We start from the raw sequence: 15,708 nt of genomic DNA, 5'->3' as shown, positions 1-15,708 counted from the left end.
TTTTCCCCTTGGAGAATTTTCCCCAATATACCCACAAACCCTTGCACATTTCCTAACACCTCTCTGCCCTAATTGGAACCCTCCTCCTCCCTGTGTAGAAATTTCCTAAACATTTCTTCTTTCCTCTCTACAATGGCATCTTTCTCAGACGATTCTCAGAGTCGTACCTTAAGATCAGATTCACAGCATCTACATGAATGACTAAAATCAGAACTCTCACACCCTGGCAGTGGATTTGGCAAGGTACTTTTTTATCAGGAGTATACCCTCATAGCAATGACTATATTCAGCACCAGGAAGAGGACTGCACAACTATGAAGGCAGCTTTGCTTGGAGTCAGAGATGGGAATAGGAGATCCCTTCCAACTTAAATTTTTCTATAACATTTGTGGAAGGCCTTTACTCCTTCTTTACATTTTTCCTACGTGCCTTGGAAAAACTTCAGAACTGATATGATGGCAGATGAGATCTTTGGAGTACTGTGGGAGAAACTCTGCTCCATTACATTTCTGACAGCACCATGGTCAACAATAACCCTTTCTCAGCACTACTTAGTTTCACACTAAGGGAATGGTCAGCCACATTTTTAGGTCCTTCAAGGAGATTCCAAGTAAAAACAAAATCCAAGAATCTAGCAAAACATATTTTCTAAAACTTGGGACAGCAGCTCTTAAGAGTCTATAATACCAGTTTATGACCTGAAAATCGTGGTAATTTCTGTAATCCCATAGAGACAAAACACAATCCTTTTACATCCTAAAATGTGCTCCATATGTGTCCTAGGTAAATAACACTGCCTTGCCATTTCCATAGTATTGGAAAAGTTCAACATTTTAAAGCAGATTGTTTACCTTGCAGCTATTTTAGAAGTTCTAATGCACTTTGAAGAGCAGAAGCAAGCACAGCATTTTCTTCATAAATATTAGACAATAGACTACAATAATAATCTTTTTATGAAACTCCAGCTTTATTTGTCCTGTTGGAATGGTTCTTTCTACAATACATTGCTGGGGCTTTGCTCTAAGAGCCAGAGACACTTAGAATTCCTGATTACATTACTACACTCAAAAGCCTCATTATTTCAAAATGTTTTATCATCAACTGATAGCTTTTAGATTACTGTGGGGACAATTACATAAGCCTGTTCTTACAAGATGAGCATCACAATCCTTAGCATCACACTCCTTAACTATATTTTGTTTACTTAACTCTACAGACTCCTAAAATCAAGAAATTTGGGAGAGATAGATAAAGAAAAAAATGGGTAGATAAAGAAACAGGTAAAGTACTTCATCTGGTGAAGTATCTTCCCAAATATAAAGGTTTGTTTTCCTTTTTGTTCTTAATGTGCTGCTTAACTCCGTTTGCACATGCTTTAAACAGTGTACAAACAAAGAACAGAGTACATTACAGCCATATCACCCCTCCACTGCTGTGTTCTAATTAGACTTTAGCAGTTAATAGAAGAGGACTGAGACAATATTTGAATGAAGGATTTCCAATGAACAAGAGCATCTGCAGTGACAGTTCTGTTATGTTTTACATGCAAATCTGCCTTCTTGAGCCACTGTCAACAATCTGACCTAGTGTTAACAGTGCAGGAATATTCCTCTACTTTTTAGTTATTGGTAATTCTGTAGCCTTATCTTCTTAGTCAACAGCTGGGAGACAGAGCATTGGGCTGAATTTAAAAGCTCTTCTTCCTTCACTGCAGTTTGTTGCAGCAGTAGACTTGCATATGCAGATCCCAGTCCATTAAAATTCTGCTGGGGGCTGGGACTAAGCAGAAAAAACAGTGTTTGTCCTCAACCCAAGCAGTGCAGCTGGTGAGCTGAGCCTAAGAGCTAGATCCTCCTTCAACTGTGCTGGTAATTCCCCTTCTCCTTCTCATCCCTATTTTCTCACAGCTTAAGGAGCCCAACAGTTGCCTGACACACACCCCCAGGCTTCTACAGCCTCATTTCTCTTTAGGTAACTGCACTGCCTTTCCTAGAATCCACTTCCAGCCCCGTCCTTAACCCACTTATCCTACACCACCTGCTCCCTCAAACCGGCCACTAACACTTGCTCTGTGCAGCCAAGTCCCTCTGGATCGGCCTAGAGCTCAAGACAGGGAAGTCACGGCTTCCTATAATATCTTCAACTCAAGCAACTTCCAAAGCCATTTATCTGGGTTGAGTTCACATGATTTTACTGAGCAGACTCCTACAGTTATGATTAAAAAGCTGCTGGTTCCTGTTAAAAGAAAGACATGGAACCTGTCCGCAGGTCCACAGTGAAAACCAATAACATTCTTTCAAGGTGCAATAAAACTGTTCACTTATCTCTCTATTTTCAATCCACAGCTGGGAAAAATGTCAAAGCAACCTTCTTCTATCAGTTATTGAACAATTAAACAACACAAATACTTTCTGCTATTTTTTAGAGCCTCAGAAAAAAAAAGCTCTATAATTTTTCTTATACAACTGCGCAAGCACAGGTAAAATAATACAGCAACCTTGATGCTTACTTAAGAATGCAGAAATATTTGAGAGACTTTTCTAATAGGAAAAGAAATTGCTCAAGTGCCACAAACAAGGACCTTCTATTTAAGACAGCACAATCATATAACTTGCTCTAACCCAGGACTGATTACTCCTGAAGAACACTTGCAGCTCAGGCCTTCTTTCAAAAACCATGCAAGATATTCCAGCACTCTGATCATACACTGTGCTCTGAACCAAAGTGAAGAAACTAGGGATGGTCAGCAGATCCACCTCAAAATTGAAATATTGTTCTTGAAATATTTCCAAACTGCAGGGCAACAGAAAGTGTTGAGGGTATTCAGCAGATGCAATGCTACTGGAAATGGGAGATCAGCATTATATATCAAAAGGAAATGTTGAGAACATTTAAATACACCAAACTTAAAATGAAATATTTATAGACTTCATGCTCTTGGAGAACAGGCCTATAACCTGAGATTCATTTTCATTGCAGTATTTTTATACCAAAAGATAGAAGTAAGTAATAATTCAAAAACAAATAAAACTTTTGGAAAGTAAACATAATTCTTATGTATATGTTCTGTTTGCATATGATTTTGACTAATTTTCCTTCTCTTCCATTTTCCCTAATTTATATTCTTCAATTTCATATTTTAATACTTCATGGAAAAATTATTTCAATATGTTATAAAGACAAATTGTTCCATAAGCAACAGAACTAATGATACTCTGTTTCCTATAGCTTCATGTTTCATGGTTGACTTATTTGATGTTTAATAAGCACTCCAATGGAAGTTATTTCTTTGCCTAGGAATTCATAAAATCTCTCTGCTTTGTTGATTTTTCCTCTAGCAAGAAGTGAATTTGCACTGTAACCTGTACTACAGTAAGAGACTAGGAGCCTTTGTCTATCTGGCTGCCATTCACAGTAGCAACATATTTTGAGAGTAAAACTTTTTTAAGTTGAACAAAACATACCAAGTACATAGAGGGAGCACGCCGACACAGAACACACACAAACTAAACCAAAGCCCTTAAGCTCTGCTAAAGGAAAAAGAATATTTTGTGGAGAAAGAGTTATTATTTCTAGCAATTTTAGTACAGCATTTTAGAGTAAGTGCAAGTTAGAGGTAAAGCTTTTCTGTTAACACCCCAGTCTCTTTTTTGTTTGCAATTGACAGCACAGATTTTTCCAGAGTTTCATTTCATGAAAAATGTCACAATCTGAATAATGAAACTATGCATTCTCTCTAGCTTCTTTGTGTATGATTCATACTCCCTTAACAAATTTTGCACTAAAACCCTACTTTTTAAAGAGTAAATATTTTTTTAAAATATTTGAGTACTGCTTAGTTTTCTCTCTCTTAGCACAGACCCCACAGAAAAATCAACAGCCCCTAAATGTGGGTTTGTATTACAGGGAACATAACAGTTGTTGTATACAGATACGTCCTAAGGATACAAGGGATATTCCATACCATAGAATGTCGAGGTCACCATATAAAGAGGGAGAAAAAAGCAAAACGGGGGCACATTCAGAGAAATAGCATTTTGTCTTCCCAAGTAACTGTCACATGTGATGGAGCCCTGCTTTCCTGAGGATGGGTGAACACCTGCCTGCCCATGAAAAGCTGGGAATTAATTCCTTGCTTTGTTTGCTCGTGCTTGCGGTTTTGCTTTCTCTATCAAACCAGCTATATATTTCAACCCATGACTTCATCCACTTTTACCTCCTCCAATTTGCTCCCCCATTCTGCTGCAGGGGAGTGAGGGAACAGCTGTGTAGTGCTTAATCGATGGCTGGGGTTAAAACCACCCAAACTGGGGTTTTTGGGTTTTTTTTCCAGCACTATTAATACAGAATAGCAGAAAAAGGAAACCAACATGATTTAAAATAGGACTATACTTTAGTACAAGAGGCATTTTTCTCAACAAAAGGCCAATTCTAATTAGCTCACCGAAAAATCCTAGTAAAAACTTTTGGATGCACACAATGTAATAATCAAAGAACTGAACTGTGTTAAAAACTTTTCAATGTCTCTGGGTGAACACTATTACAATCCAACCAGCAACAAGAAAAAATAATTAGTTTTCACAGAATACTGACTTTTATATCAAAGTCACTGCTTGTAGTCATTGAAAAAAAAGTGGACAAAACTACCTCCGTGCGATGTGTTCAATTAATTTTAAAGATAAATTCTGTTACCCAAAGTAATTTATTCTAGGACTGTCTCAAATATTTTGCTGAAGATTCAATATTTTTTTTCTCTGTAACAAAGGGAGGGTGTGGTGTGGTGCAGTACTTCTTTTTGTCTGTTCCACTCTGTATCTGCCACATATTCTGCACTGTACAAGACATGTACAGAACAAAAGATAAAATACTTCTCATAATAGATTAATAATGCAATGACTTTCAAATCATTCATGTAAAATCATTTTCAAAACTATGATGGAAAATTCAGTAGACTTACTTGGTATCACTTCCCATGAAAAAATCTGCTAAGCACACTCATTTTTCTAAACAGTTACTGTAACAAGTATAAAAAGTAGGATCTTGCCAGAGGAGCAGACAAACATAAAATGCTTATTATCCTGAAATAAACTAAACTTGGCCTAACTAGCATCAATAAACTGTCAGAATAGGACCTGTCATGAAAGTGTAAAAGCAGATTCAAGTTCCTCTTTTGTGACCAGGAAAAGTCTGATCAAAAATAACACTCTAGAACTATTTGGCTCTTACCATCTATTTCCAGGCTCTGAGTCTTATAAACCAAATCAGCATTTAAGCCTGTCAAGACAGTTTTCAAATATGAACTGGCAAGATGGGAGGAAAGGCATGGAGGACCATATTCAAGGATCACTCTAGAGAGCCACTGACTTCCATTAAAGGGAAGGCAAGCGATATGACTAAATAATGGAGAAAAGCCAGAAGTGTTTTATAGGCAGCTCTCTGGTCTCATTTTACTTTAGGACTGTGGTGAAGCAGACTCCAAATGCTAAGAGATGAGGCAACTTGGTAAATTTCTCCCTTGAGGCAGAGTTCAAAGTAGTTAATTACCAGGCAAAAGGAAATTCTTAATTGAATTGTGCATCTTGAACCATGGTGAAGGACAAGCCCATGACAGAAAATATATTTTGCAGTGACCTAGAAGACGATAAGGTTTGACAGATGAGACAAAGAGCCATAGATCTGATGCGTAAGTGTGTCTCCTTTCCTCTTACGCCTAATAAAGCAGCTAACCTAGGACCTAGAATGACTTAGCATAGTGACATCTGCACATATACATTTGCAACAGACAGAGTTTATGTTTTGATGTACACTGTCGAAATAAAGAAAGCAGAAAAACAAGCTTGATCATTCTGACACGCTTCTACCTGGTGTCAGAATAACCTTGTAATACTGGCAGGCAGCAACAGCTTCCTACTCTACGTGGAGCATCTATTAAAAAAAGCCAGATTTAAGTGCTGTGGCTGGCAAGATTTTAAGGGGTGACATGTTCATTCCTCAGACTAATCACCCAACACAAAGCATCAACTCACATGCTTCCTGAAACACACCTGTGTACAGGAAGGTACACACACACACACACCCATTTGTAAAGGGGAATCTTCAAAGAGTGTCTGGGCAAGCCACAGTGGCCCAACGCTCTTTCTCCTGGCACAGCCACCACAGGCATGTTGTGAAAGGCTGGCATTAGGATCATCCTTATTTTTCTAAGTCTGTCTTTTTAAAAGCTGTAAAACTCCCATAAAATTCAGAAGTAAATATACTTTCTCTACTGATTTCATAGCATTTAGCTAAACAATTAATTCCATTCTTGTATTTATTTCACAAGAAGAACCTGCCCCCCCTTTTAAGTTTGGATTGACTCTTACTCTACATAAAGGCATAATTCCATGTTTCTGACATTTCAGCTTCCACAGCAACCACTGCTATGATCTTGAAGATACTTATTTTGAACAACTAAAAAAGGGGAAACAAACACATTAAACAAGTTTAATCTGGACTCTTCAGCTGCAGAACCTCTTTACAGCTTCAAAGAGGAAAAGCTGTCTATCCTTCTCCAGCCTGCATGTTGCAGAAGCTATAACACAGTTATCAGCCTAATGTACTCTCACTAAGGGAACTGCATTTTTACTATATCTTCAGGAACAAGCTAGAAACTTACTCTGTGTGTATTCTGTCTATCTATCTCCTTTCTGGGAGCAGATGTTCTCTGAAATGACATAATCCTTCTCTGACTAGATGACAGTTGTCTCACAGTTCAGACATTTCAGCATCTGAGCACTTAATGACAAGATCAATCAGAGAAACAATAAAAGAATGCAAAGCCTAAAGGGCACGCCAATTGCACTACTACTCACAAAACCTGCAAGGCAAAGGAAATTCCCATCAATATTTTCACGTGAAAAGCGCAACGTTCATATCAGTAAATACATCCCAGTGAGGCACTTGCCAAATGATCTTTGCACACCTGTGCACTGCCAGGCTTCCTTTTTTACAGTAAGGCAGGAGGCAGCGTTTTCACATCTATGAATACATTGATCACCGAAGACCAAAAGCTGGCTGAACTGCCAGGCTCAAAGGGTTGAGATCAGCGGGCCAAAAACTGACTGGTGGACAGACACCTGTGGGGTTCCCCAGGGTAAATACTGGGCCAGCAGCGTCCAACGTCTTTCATTAACAGCACAGAGGATGGGACAGAGTGCACCCTCAGCAAGTCTGCAGATAACACCATCAGGGGATTGCAGCTGATGTGTCTGGCAGCCGTGCTGCCACTCGGAAGAACCTGCCTGGACGGGCTGGGGAAAAGATCTGACAGGAACCAACTGAAGATCAACAACAGGAAATGCAGAGCGCTGCGCATGGGACCAGTGCAAACTGGGGGCTGGCTGGCACCTGTCATCCAAGGAGAGGCTGAGGGCTGGGGCTGCTCAGCCTAGGGAATAAAAGGAGGCAATAGATCCATGTTAAATACAGGAAATGCCATTTAAATAGAAGAAATGGGGGTGGGAAGAGGTGTTTGGTTTTCCAGGGGTGTTTTTGCTTAGTTGTTTTTCTTTCCACTTTGGGTTGTTTTTTTTTACTTTTTTCCTTAGTGTGAGGGCTGCCCAAAGCAGTTGAGAAGTTTCCATCCTTGGACATATTTAGCACACCGCTGTAAATGGCCCTGCACAACCTGATGCAGTTGAGCCAAGTTTAGAGGGGAGGGTTGCACTGGATCATCTCCAGAGGTGGCTTCCTTCCTCAGTGCTTCTGCAAAAGAGCAGCTACATAGAGCATCCTTCCATGAGAACAGCAGCACTTATCACATTGAAAAATTCCTTGAATGTTATCCATGGTGGAGGCTGCCTACATCTCCCACACAGAGAAAGCTGTTCTTTCCTCCACAACGCTCCATGATCATAATTTTTCTAGCTTTTCACTAGTGCTAGCAATCATGAGGCCACAGAGGGTCTAATACATGGGAAAATAGATAGAAACAAAAACATGAAACTGAATTTTCGGTTGATGCATCCAACAACATAATGCAAAATTTCTAGTAAAAAGTAAAATACCATTATCAGCTTAAATCACCTCAGTATCAGCCTAGACAAATTTACAAACTACACTCTGAAAAGTAGGATAGAGTGCCATAACCAATTCAAAAAGACTACTAAATAAAAATCAAGAGTTGATGGAACAGAAGGTACAAGTAGAAATTTCAGCTAAAAAAAAAGAACTGCAGCAAAAATAAATATTCTCCATTTCTGATAAAAAAAAAAAATATAGGAAGTCTCTAAAGAAACCAAAGAATATTCAGAAGTAAAATATATAATAAAATATATCCTAAAAAATCCATGTTTTCAAACATATTTACATTGCTTGACCTGCTCAAAGCAAAACATAATGAGTTTGCCAGCCTTTACAGAGTCTCTACATACATGCATGTTTTAAGTTGCAAATATGACTTGTTTCTAGAGATGCAAGTGGCCATTTTCCAGATTAGTTCCAAGACTAGAACTTTAGAGAAAAGGTAATTTACTGCCTGGTCTGACACACTTTTACCTGGACTATTAGCAGGTCTCATTAAGAGTGCCTATTAATGGTGCTCCTGATTCCTGTGTGCCGACTGCTCCACACAATTTCACTCCCCACAAAGATTGGCCTCTTTTCCTGTCAAGAAGTGCAATATGCACCAAGCAGTGGAGGATAGTGAAGAGATTCCCAGTCAGGTGCCATATAACGTAACCAAAGCCTTCACCCCAGAGCACAGATGCTCAGCAAAGCAACAGGCATAGAACCCCTGGTTTGGGAAATACTATTTTTCCCTGCAAACAAACATCGGTTGCAGCAGGCTGGCAAAAAGAGGGAAATCATTTATGTACTGAATATTCTGTAAATGGATAAATGAAATATTTTCACTATCTCCTCTAAAATTCCATGTTAACCTCTGTGTACGAGAATTTAAAATTTCTTAGTTCAGAAGATACCAGGCAACAACATAACTCAAAAAAAAGCCCATTAATTGCTGTGCTCCAGCATGACATTTCACCATTATTACCTTAGACAAAATTGTGGGAGGGTTTCTAATCTGTGAGTTTTTTGCTATCATTTACATTCATAAGTTCAATAGAAAAGTTTAAAAAAATATTAATAAATACCACATTAAAAAATGTTAGAGACAAATTCCATATATTCCATGCACTGCAAAACCAAGTTCACTTGTCATGGAGTGTAATTTTTACGTTGCATTTTGCAGAGCATATTAAATTTGAAAGCTGTAGAGACAATGTGCATTTTTAAGAATATAATCTATTTTGCTTCTGGAAATTTCTGTGCTTTCAGTTCGTAACAGATCTAATCAAAACTTCTCTGAGTTTTTCCTTAAATATTACCATCACTGTGAAATAGGATATGTAAGAGAATTAAGCACAGCTTTGGGCATTTTTTTTTTTTTTTCTGTAGTTTCTATTTCCCAGGAGGTTTGTTTGTTTCGGGGCGGGTGGTGGGGGGGGTGTTGGGTTGGTTTGCCCATTCTCAGAGACACTTGTTTCAGAAGCCTCTTTCCTAAACTTCACGAAGTCGTACATAAGATGAAATACAGAGGAAAGAGTGGACGACGCAGTCTTTCATCCCTTTCACCCTTCGCAACTTCTCCCCTCATTTGCTACATAAATAATTCCTTATATGTCCAACTCATTTCCAAGCAGATAAGACCTTAAGTCACAATCTCATCTGTATTAAATGAAAATGCCTGTATTACAAATAAAGCAAAGAAATTGCCATTACATTACTGTCATATTGGAAAGTCAATGGCTTTAAATACTTTGTCATTCACATCATTCATGTTTCACTAAGTGAAACATCACAGATGTGGGAAGAAATCATCATAAAAGTGTGAAAACCATGTGTCCATCAGGATGATGTCACACTGGGTATACAACAGCCTAATCATAAAGGCTGCTAGACTTGTGTTTAGTTTTTCACTTCTCCAGGGAACAAGAAACTGAAAAACATAAAATGTTCTGTTGCATGGTAGTCACTTAATAAACTATATCCTAAGGTTCCTTTTCTTAACCTGTCTCTTGAAAATTGTCTTTAAACCAATTAGAAATATTGTGCTGGGCCAGCTCGGATGAAAGAGTTATTAAAATAACAGCTAGTCATGGAATTAATGCTTTATTCACCTCTTATTTCCAAAGTCAGAAGTATGCAAAAATCTTCACTTTTCTGACTTCCATTCAGAGTTAGAAGCTCTACCCCACATGTAGTATTTCATTTGCTTTAAACGGAAAAAAGGAAAACAAAAAAATATACATAGTTTCTAACTTGTAGTTTTGGATCAGCATGATGTGTTTTTCCCCTATTACAAACAAGCATTTTAATATTTGAACAAATCTGGTTTACACCTGTGATTTTTTTTTTTCCCCGCTCAGAATTTTTCTCATAGGGAGTATGAGACTTTTCAAGGATTAAACACAAAAAACCCAGAAATACTAAAAGAAAAGCTTGGAAACTCTCTTATCCTGAAGTTGCATTTTCCCCCACTTTTATTCAAAAATTGTATATTGTTTGGGGAAAATAAAGTGAGGGAGAACACTAGAGCAGAAACTGTCTGAACAAGGCTTCTTTCTTAAAAAACTTAGCTAACAATGAGAGGAAAACAATCACTTGATTGAATGACATTAAGAGTTTCAACTGCAACTGACTTACCATAATTTTTTCTTCACCAACTCCACCCAGTTTGCAAGAGAGATGAACTGAAAATTCCTTCTCTGATGAGAACTGTAACAAAAGGACTTTGTTAAACTGGGTATTCCATTTAATCATACAGTCTTATCTCACAGAGACATTAAAATACATTCACAAAGCATAACACAGAAATGTCTGCTAAATGCATCATGTACCAGTTTGTTAGTTTTTTTAACAAAGAATTCTTTTGAAATTCTATTTATGTGCTAATTACAAGAGGTGCAACAAAAGGTGCATAACAGAAATAGCGAACACGCCAGTCTCCTTCACTTCAAGTAAAAGTACTTCTGCCCCCTCAAACTAATGGCATATAATGCTTTGTATTAGAAGATGTACTGAGCTTCAGCAGAACTGATTTTTTTTTATCTCTTCAAGCAAGTATAAATGCTTTTGTCCCAAAAAATCCTCTAATGTCAAAGATATTCTTTTATCTGTCAACGTGCCATCTGGATGCTCTGCCAATATAAAAGCTCCCCACTTCGAACGAACAGGGCTAGAAGCACTTAGATCTTTTCTCTTCCTCTGTGATGCTGCCAATGTAATCGTAGTTACTTTGAGTTTATACTACCCATGCTCTCTCTCCATAGGCTGGGGAGGAAAAGTGATAGCCTGAAAAAATCCTGAGGAGCAAAAGAAAGGCAGCTGGTGCAAATTGGGGGTCCATCTGTCAGTGTCCTGACAAGTATGTAATAATCCACAGAGAACATTTAGAAACCACGTTTTCAACTAATGTCACCAATTTCAGAATTGTGGTTTGGATTTTCCCATTGAGTGCACATCATGCTCAGACCCAAATTTACTGATCAGGCTGGTATTCCTGTGCTCCAGAAGAAGGAACCAAGAAATTCCTTCTCTCTTGAGTTCATATACAGCCAGATTTGAAGAGTCAGTACCAGAGCAATGCTTCTAAGAAGGTGTTATATCCTACTTGATGTGCTCTGTTTTGAGTTTTAGAAGTTTTAACAAAATGCAAACAAATTAAGAGATAAGGTGGTAAACTCATACAACACTCACTGTCCACATCCTTTCCTTTTTACTCAACATTCTGTGCTTAGGACATTACTGGCTGCCCAAGAAGAATCTGATATTGCATTCTGCTGCAAGTAATAAGCTATAAATTATTCTGGGGAGGAGCTGATCTCACATTGCCTCTCAACACGGTTGTACAGTGTTCAAAATACAGTTTTTAGTGACCATTCAGGTACAAGAAGGCACAGCTGATTTCATTTTTATGCAAAACACCTTCTCCCTACCTACACAAGTCCCAGGTGATCTGCTGGCTGAGCAGCCCTTTGAGATTAGAGACTTTTTAAGGCAGAGTATGTAAGCTTCAGCTCAAACAAATTCCAGTATTTATGCCAATTGCTGCCCTTATAGCTTTGGGGAGGCAATGCTGAGGTTCTGTTGGGCTTTTCTGGTCACAGACTTCTGCTTCTCATCACTACTCAGCCAGCCATGGGTGTGTCATACTCATCCCTCCTGACCCATGCAGAGGAGCTGCAGGTTTATCTCTGTTCTTAATGAATACACATTAAGCCTGGAAATTACAGCTCCAGCTTTGGGACACAGGCTCCAATTCCCCACTCCAAAGAACAGACTTGTTTGCCTCCCATAAAAAGTAAGCAGAGAGAAGTGTCTTGGGAAAAAAGCAAACAGTGTAAGTTTTTGAAATGGCAGGGGGAATCCGACGTAAGAGCCAATATAAAGTAGTAATATTGACACCATAAATAAATAAATGAGGGATAAATAAGTACAAGTGAACCTCGATCTCATATAAAGCAGTTAATTGACTTCACTATAGTGGAACTGGGACAAAATTACATAAACTAAGTTAACTTTGATGTTTTTACACAGGAAGGCTTCAGAGACACACATTTACATTTACAATTACTGCATATGGCCAAAAAATGCTTTGTAAAATGAGGCTAAATGTTGCTGATCTGTATTTCAGGTCCTACGACTTCAACTCAGAAATACACAGTCCTCAGAGTCTGCTATATTTGCGGCCTTCAAAGTCCTTAAATAAAGGTTGTACACTAACACAACACTTCCCATTTCCCTAGAGCTTGACTAACAGTTTCTGACAATGGGAATGGAATGCTCCCACTGAGGACTGAGCACAGACCACGCAGATGATGTGATGAGCTCCTAAGTGACTGCATTACAACAAAAAATGAAGCATCCTTAGTCCCTATGCCCTGCCTCTTAAACATCTGTAAACACACCACATGCCAGGAGGACCAAGTCAAGAAAACATTAAAGCACATAAGTTAAATGGCTCTATTATCTCAGTCCCATGTGTTTCTACATTTTATTCCAATTTTTTGCTTCACACACATCAGAGAAGAAAGCTGACAAATCCAATAGATGCTATCATCTGTATTCATCTCAACACCAAGCACCTCATATTTCACTATTTGTATAACAAAAAAACATTTCTGTTCATGCCATAGGTGGCTGATAGTTCCTGGTCACCTTCCATATTTTGGTTTTGCTGTCCATTTCTACTGGGCAAGAGTCACAATACATTGATTGGAATATTCATGATGTGCAATAATTATTAAAGGACAGAAATTCTTCAGTGAAAGATCCTTTAGAAATATAATTATATTCCCATGTAGTTTTCAAATCCATTTCAAATACCTAAATGCATAAGGACTGTCATGTAATTGTAACTCAATTTGATTCAGAATATAATGCAATTTTACTAATGTCTGTATAAGACATAAAAAGATGAGGTATCTTTTACAGGAGTGTATCACTCATTAATATTATTGAGGAACTGTCTTACTAAAAAGTTACTTCTGAATTTTACCATGTCTTTTGAGGGATGAAACTAAATTGTCTCTTGCATTATTTATTGCATAATTTTTGAATGTCTCTATCACACTCATTGAATCTATAGCTTCATACATCAAAAAGAAACAGGGAACAAAACTGGGTATAATATTTAGGACATGTAGAGTTAAAAGTAAAAATATTGTCAATTCTATCAACCATTCAGTGTCCATCAAAGATGGTTACTTAATTTCAAAATCTATAAATGTAATATTTTAGTATTTCAAAGGTGCAAGAAAATGCTATATCTCAGTGGCTCAATTCCTGTGTAAGTTATAGAACCATAACATAATTCAATAGAAATCTGAATGTCATTATACAGATTAAAGTACTACTTCACATGGGTAGGCAGCTGATATATGCACTTTTTAAAAATGTGGAAGTTTTCAGTACAGTTTGTGTTCCTTAATCCAGTAAATAACATATGCTAGTCTCTGAAAATTCTTTATGTAAGTCATATATCATCAAAATAGACATCTACCTTTATTCTCCCTAACAGTATTTGCCTCAAAATCCTCAAATATCACATCACAGAGATGCATTTAGACTTTTTCATTAATGTACTCTACTGTTTTATAAGGTTTAAGAACCCTTCTGAAAGGAAAGATTTTCTTGAGCCTGACAAAATGTTATTCATTGTTATTTACTTCTTCTAAGCCATTAGATATTGGTCATCTCTATCTTTAGAAGGAATCAGCACCGATATCTGGGCATAGGGCTGTGAACAGGGAGAAGTGTTGCAATTATCACGCAGTCTTGGTAAACTTTACTGTTCAAAATGCATTTAATTGAAACAAAGAAATAAAATTGTAATTAATTAAAAAATAAATACTGTGAAAAGTAGTTGTGGGAAAAAAAAAAAAGAGAAGCTACTTTAGGATATTTTGAGTCATAACATACACAATGAAAATTCAAAGGTAAATTTATTATCTTTTTCTTGAAAGAAAATAACAAAAAAAATTATTTCCCTTTGCATGGTCCTAATAAAAACAATTTTGTACTTTTATTCAAATGTTATTATTTCATTGGAAAACTTCTATATTTCTGATTAAAATATATAACCTTACTTTTAAGATAACTATCTCAAAAAATCTTTTTTAATGTCTACTTTATCTTTGTTTTAGTTACCTAAGTGCAAAGTCTTTTTATTTTTCTTGTATTGATAGTATGCTGTGTTAACTCTTAAGTTATTCCATTCTTTTGCAGCAAACCAAATTATAAAACTAAAACAATTACTCACTTGCACTGTAAGCTTTCCAACTGAAGATTTTATCATACTATTTTACACTTTTCCTCCTGTTTCTTAGGCAAGACATATTACAAAGTGATCTAGTAATCAGTCAAAAATCAGGATTTAGTTGCAGATTCAGGTAAAAGGAAATGTAACTTGTTTACATGTGTGTAACAAAATATAGATGTACCCATATCGGCAGGTTTGATACTGAAAAACTTGGGCTGTTAATTTCAGTTTCCAAGAAAAAAATATTAATTTCTGTAAAAGTTTAAAAGACTATAATGAAATTTCTTCAAAGTTATTACTATTAATAATTATATTCATTATTTATCAATAATGAATAATTTCTGATAATAATTATTGATATAACTTTACTATGATATTGATCCAAAAAACTTTTACAAATATAAAGTAATTAGTCAGCAAATAATGTACATTAAAAAGTACTTGTGAAAGTTTCTTATGCAATACCAAGTAAATATTTCAGACACTGACATAACTGTGATTCAAATCAATGCAATGCCTTCCATTGATTTCAGCAGGTTTTAAAATACAATTTTAAGCCATACAGGATCAGAACTAGTCAAAATTCAGAATTTTGACATTCAAAAAATGTTGAAGTATACACGCACCAGCAATTAGTTAGTGGGTTTCTCAGATACTATAAAAAAGATTCTGGAAGACATTATAAAACAATATTTTAACATCTGACTGTTTGATGAATTTTACTATTCATCTTAAGCTTAGAGACAACAGAACAAAGCTCTCTGCAGGCAAAGATGACCTTCAGTAATAACTATGTGTGGAGGGCTGATGTTGGCCAGCTGCTAGACACTCACCCAGATCCCCTCACATTCCCCCTTCCTCAACAGGACAGAGGGAGAAAATAAGAAAGAAAAAAATAAAAACCATAA

At 36.9% G+C, this 15,708-nt stretch overlaps 1 long non-coding RNA gene across 2 annotated transcripts in view; it reads right to left on the bottom strand.

Moving 5' to 3' along the window:
- Positions 1 to 15,708, bottom strand: part of LOC120753067 (uncharacterized) — a 131,406-nt gene that overhangs the window by 47,305 nt on the left and 68,393 nt on the right. For both annotated transcript variants that reach the window (XR_009207871.1, XR_005700944.2), the window contains one exon: positions 10,684 to 10,755. This is a non-coding gene — a long non-coding RNA (uncharacterized LOC120753067). The remainder of the gene's footprint in view (positions 1 to 10,683; positions 10,756 to 15,708) is intronic.

The sequence above is a fragment of the Hirundo rustica genome, chromosome 5 (genome assembly GCF_015227805.2).
Source record: "Hirundo rustica isolate bHirRus1 chromosome 5, bHirRus1.pri.v3, whole genome shotgun sequence".
Lineage (NCBI taxonomy): Eukaryota > Metazoa > Chordata > Aves > Passeriformes > Hirundinidae > Hirundo > Hirundo rustica.
This window is presented reverse-complemented; position numbering and strand designations above follow the sequence as displayed.